Below are 5,726 nucleotides of genomic sequence, written 5' to 3' on the forward strand. Positions count from 1 at the left end.
CCCAGGAGGCAGTGCACCAGTGAGGCCTGGCAGAGCAGCCCCTCCCTCCAAATATGCGAACTCATGCCATCTCTCCTCTGGTCTGGCTCTCTCCCAAATGATGGAGAGTTTTCACTTGGCCTCAATGCCTGCATACCTCTCTACACTAGAGGGTAATTGTTGAGGGAAAGTTACTGGGCTCTGCTGAAAGTCATTTTTAGATTCAGGAGCAGGACCAGGAGGAACAATGACATCACATGTGCATGAGTAATTCAAAGCACTTTAATCTTCAAAATGTCAAACTTTATGGTCAGTGGCTTTTCCAGAGTGAGCGGTGGCACTGTGAATATTAAAATACCAGGATGGCAGGGCACTGAGCCTGGAAGTCTTTGTCAGGGTAAACCATCTCCAAGGGTGATGGCTAATGCTTGCAGGCCAGCTTTGAAGCACAATCTGAAACACATTGTCACTGTGAGTGGCCACGTATGATTAATATGTTCTAGGTAAGCGCACACATTAGTGGGGATCTCACTACAACCCTGAAATGCAGGCATTCTGGTCCCCCATGGTGCGGGAAGTAGGGGGAGGAGACTGATGCGCAGAGTAGTCAAGGATTTACACAAGGTCATGTAGTCAGCAAGTGCTTCTGCTGATTCCCAAGCTCAGGTCCCTCAGCCTCCAAAGCCAGCTCTGCTGCTGTTACAGCAATTGCCTTTAGTCTTCATGGCTTTAAAGCGATAGGAACTGATCTATGTTGGATCCGTCAATGATCTGAGACAAATTTTGAACAAGTAAAGTCCTACGTCACATAACCTTAGGTCTGTGTCAAGAAACAAAACCTTAGAAAAGGCTCAGTGGGTTCTGGCCTCCTGGGAATCAAAAGAGCTGGGCTGGAATCCAGACTTTCAGAAACTTCCTGTGTGGCCCAGTGACTTCATTTTCCATCTCTGGTCTTTGATTTTCTAATCTATAAAAGCATTAGAGGAATTCATGCAAATATATTTATCAAGCGCACCCTCTGCCAGGTCCTGTGCTGGGCATTGGGGATCAAAGATGAATATACATTGCTTTTTCACTGAAGGAGACAGTTGAACTAAGGAATCTCTATTATCCTTTCCTGTTATGCATTCTATGAACTCAAGTTGCAACCATAGAAAAACCATGATGGGTCTTTCTGAACTCTCCTTCTGTGTCAGGTCCCAAACTGGATGGCTGGGGACACAGAATTGAATCAAGTGAGGCCCCTGCATTCCAAGATACAATCTGATTGAAAAGTTGACATGCAGATATTACAATTAATGAACATTCCAGGCCAAGGCCCAGAGACATGACACAGCATGGTGGGTCAGGAGCTGGATGTCTAGAGCTTCAAGTGTTGGAAAAGACAGTGGACAGAGTATTCTTTCTTGCCCCACTGATGTTAGGTGTATCTGGGTGACTTGCTTTGGTGAATGTGATACTAACAAAACTGACTTGGTTGGAGGTCTTCGATGTTCCTGTGCAGTTTGGCTTGACACAGGCTATTGCAGTGGTCCATCAGGAAAGAGCATGTCACAGGAGCCACTGTTACCTAAGGCCAGTCCTAGAATGAGCACTGGGGACCCACCTGCATCCTGCAGCCAAGGCAGCCTGGAGCCCTATTTTCTGGCCAAGTTTATCCTAGAGCAGTCAAATCAACCACATCCATCCCTGGGAAAGAAAGAATGGGGGGAAACTGGATGTTGTTTGAAAAAGAGATAAAATTATTACTAAAGGGAATGCTTAGCAATGGAGCTGCACGGTGGCAGGGATGAGGGGCTTATTTTATGTGCACTATCGAGGGGTGTGGGTGCTGGTAATTCTGAGTGAGGGATGACATGATCAAATTTGCAGGATTTTTGACCTACTGAGAGAGACAGCAATCACAAAACACACTGGAGCTTGGGGGCCCGATTACCACTTCCTAGCTGAGTTTTCCACCAGATCTACCATGGGACCATAGCATCTTCTGTGTTCCCAGCTGAGGAGGAAAGTGTATTGCAGAGATTCCCACCCTCAATGCTTGGGTGAGTTGCTGCTGCACCAAGGTACCTCAGCCCGTGCACAGCCTTGGGCCCAGGCTCTGGGGCCAGTAACCTCAAGCAGAAAGCAGTCCCTCACAGCTTCTTTCACTGTGCAAACAAATAGCATCTTCTCTGTGAGTCACCACATGAAGGATCAGGAAGCACCAGCCTAGTGCAAGGGATCCAGGCCCTCCCTGTGCCGCCAAGGATGTGCTATCCCCTCTGACCTGTTTCCCTCCCCACCAGGTCCCCTTTAGGCCCAGACATGTCTTCCTTCTCTCAGATGGTGGGAAGAGAGCAGAGAGCCTGCGTTGCACCTTTGCATCCATAATATACAGTCTGAGGATTTTTTTTATTACCTTGTCAAGACAAAGAGCAATGGGCTGCATTTAAATTCAAGACCCAACCGACTGCAGCATCATGTCTGAATTTTTTATAGCAGACTCTGCTCTAGCTTTGAGAGCTGCCCAGACTAGCTTCTGCTGAGACCCCTGTCCCCACCCACTCCATCTCCCTCCAGTTCTGGGCCTCACACGCACTTGGATGGTAAAAGAAAGGACAGAGTCAGCTTGGTATGGGCCTAGACTACTCTCAGAGCACAGGAATGTCCGAGTGTAAAGAGGACTAGATTAGGTGGAGATGCCTTCCTAGGCGGTAGTGAGCCTTGTAATAAGATTTGGCATGGTGCAGTAGCTCAGAACTTCCAGGGCTTCACATCTACAGGATCACAATGAATCAGCCCAACAATTCTGTGAAGGAGGAACAATTATCCCCATTTTACAGTTTAGAAAACAAAGGCTCAGTGAGGTAGAATAACTTGACATAAATGCATAACATGGTTGTCTAAGTCTACTGTTCAAGATTCTCCAGAGAAATGGAACTAATAGGATGTAGAGACAGGGGGGATTTGTTTTAAGGAATTGACTCATGTTATTATGGAGGCTGGGCAAGTCCAAAGTCTGCAGCACAGGTGAACAGGCTAGAGGCCCAGGGAAGAGCAGATTTAACAGTTCGAATCTGAGGGCTGTCCATTGCATAATTCACTTTTGCTCCAAGGGAAGGCAGTTTTTTGTTGCATTCAGGCCCTCAATTGTTTGGATGAAGCCCACTCACATTATGGAGAATAATATGCTTTACTCAAAGTCCACCAAGTTAAGTGATAATCCCATTCAAAACATCCCTCACAGAAACATCTGGAATAATGTTCAACCACTTATCTGGTCATCGTGTTGCAGCCATGCTAATATATAAAATTAGCCATCAAAGTGGCATAGCTTGAGTTTGACCCCAGGTTTGTTGGCTTCAGATCTTGAACTTGATTACATCATGGCATAAAGGGAATTATTTCAGACTTTAAAAAAGAAGAATTTGAAGGGGTGTCATTTAATCCAATTAAACAAATATCCATTGAGTGTCTTCATTGTATCTAGCTTTGTTAATAGTGAGATTTAAAGCAAAATGAAACAAAATAGCATCCACTCTCACAGTCTGGTGATGGAATGGACAGTCTAGAGGTGACACAAGGAAGGCCCTCCAGAGAGAGGAGCAGCATGGATAAAGGAAGCCTCAGTGCTAGAACTGAGCATGTTAAGGAATCGGCCTGTCTAGAGTGGCAAGTTCATACAAGAGACGCCCAGGAAGTAAAGCTGGAAAAGCCTTGAGGGCCATAGTACTAATTTGAGCTTTTAGCTTATAGGCAATGCGTAGCCAGAGAAGGATCTTAAGCAAAAAAGAAATAGCATGAGGAAATGATTGTATTAACAGGAGAAACAAATGGTGTATGTAGGAGGAGATAGAAAGGGGTAGCCGGGCTAATTTACCCTAGACCAGTGACCCTTCCCCCTAGTATGATTTTGGGAACATTGTAGAGTCCATACTTCATTCCCCAGTCAAGAAACAACAATCAAGGGCCCAGTGTTTCTCCCACCTAATGACTTCTCAGTGAAGGTGCAGAATTAAGAAAGAAACTTGGGGGAGTGAGTGGCATACCTGGGTGGCTCAGTAGGTTAAGCATCTGACTTCAGCTCAGGTCGTGATCTCACAGTTCATGAGTTCAAGCCGTATGTCAGGCTCTGTGCTGACAGCTCAGAGCCTGGAGCCTGCTTTGGATTCTGTGTCTCCCTCTCTCTCTGCCCCTCCCCCACTCGCTTGTGTGCTCACTCTCTCTCTCGCTCTCTCAAAACAAATAAACATGAAAAATTAAAAAAAGAAGAAGAAGGAAAGAAAGACTTGGTTAAGCAGCAGGCATTGCCCTAGATATTTTCCCTGAACAACCATGTGAAGAAGATAGGACAGGATTACTATTCTTGTTGGACTGATGAGGACACAGAAAACAACCTTCCCAAGGTCACACAGCTGAGACTATCTGATCTCAGAGTCCAGATCATTGCTGTGTGACAGGAGCCAGTGGCATTGGGAGGGACCCTGTTGTAAGGAGCATTGTAAGGAGAAAAGATGAGTAAATGTGGGGCAAAGAAAGAAAAAGAGTTGAGGAAACAGAGGTCATTTTTGGAGGACTTCGAGGCCTTACCAGGGCCTGACTCAGGAATAGGTGCTGGAAACAGAGTCATAGTCATATCTGGAAAAACAATGTCAGCCAGAGGAGACCACAGAACAGATGATGATCACTTGCCAGAGCCCATCCCAAGCCCGAAGTCCAGCTCGACTCACTGTCGCAACTGTTTATACTGGCACAGGGAGAAGGGCTATTTCTTACGGCTAGCAGGGCCCTCTGCTGGACTCCAGGCCTTACAGCCATCCAGTCCTTCCGGAAAACGCTCCATGCTTTCGACTTGAGTAAGCCCAGGAGAGGGCTGCGAATTCCTGGTTTGCTCCCATCTGTAACCATTGTCTTACCTGGTGGGAGGTATCATCTGCTGTAATTAGGCTTCATTAAAATGCTGATTAATAGCATCTTGCCTGGGCCAGGTGTATGATGGGATTGGCCTAGTCTCTGGAAAACCTTAGGGTTCTTTGCAGCTATTTACACACAGTTAACACCCCTGCAGGGCCCACAGGGAAGGAGATGGCACAGGCTGCCAAAATATCCTGCACAAGGAAACTGGATGCAAGGAGATGGCAAGGGATAGAAGGGAGTCTGAGCATGGAGGGCCTAGCGGCCAAGATAAACTCCCAGTCTAGGATACAGATGGAGCGTCACCAACTGGTGGCCTGAGGCTGATTCTTTTCTTCAGATGGTGGGTTTGGCCGTGGTCATATCTGCTGACTGATGACTTGGTTGGTTGGTTTAATGTTGAGTTTGAGGGGCTTTGAGCATGGCATTTAATGTCCAACTTGCCACTAATCCCCCTATCATTTTACAACTGTCATTGTACCTATTTCTTTTTTTTTCCATAATATTTTATTGTCAAATTGTTTTCCATATAACACCCAGTGCTCTTCCCCTTAAGTGCCCTCTACCATCACCACCACCTCTTTTCCCCCCTCCCCCTTCCCCTTCAACTCTCAGTTCATTTTCAGCATTCAATAGTCTCTCAAGTTTTGCATCCCTCTCTCTCCCCAACTCTCCCTCCTCCGCTCCCCCTGGTTCTCTATTAGGTCTCTCCTGTTTTCCTCCTAGACCTATGAGTGCAAACATATGGTTTCTGTCCTTCTCTGCCTGGCTTACTTCGCTCAGCATGACACCCTCAAGGTCCATCCACTTTCCTACGAAGGGCCATATGTCATTCCCTCTCATTGCCATGT

Source organism: Suricata suricatta, chromosome 8 (genome assembly GCF_006229205.1).
Source record: "Suricata suricatta isolate VVHF042 chromosome 8, meerkat_22Aug2017_6uvM2_HiC, whole genome shotgun sequence".
Lineage (NCBI taxonomy): Eukaryota > Metazoa > Chordata > Mammalia > Carnivora > Herpestidae > Suricata > Suricata suricatta.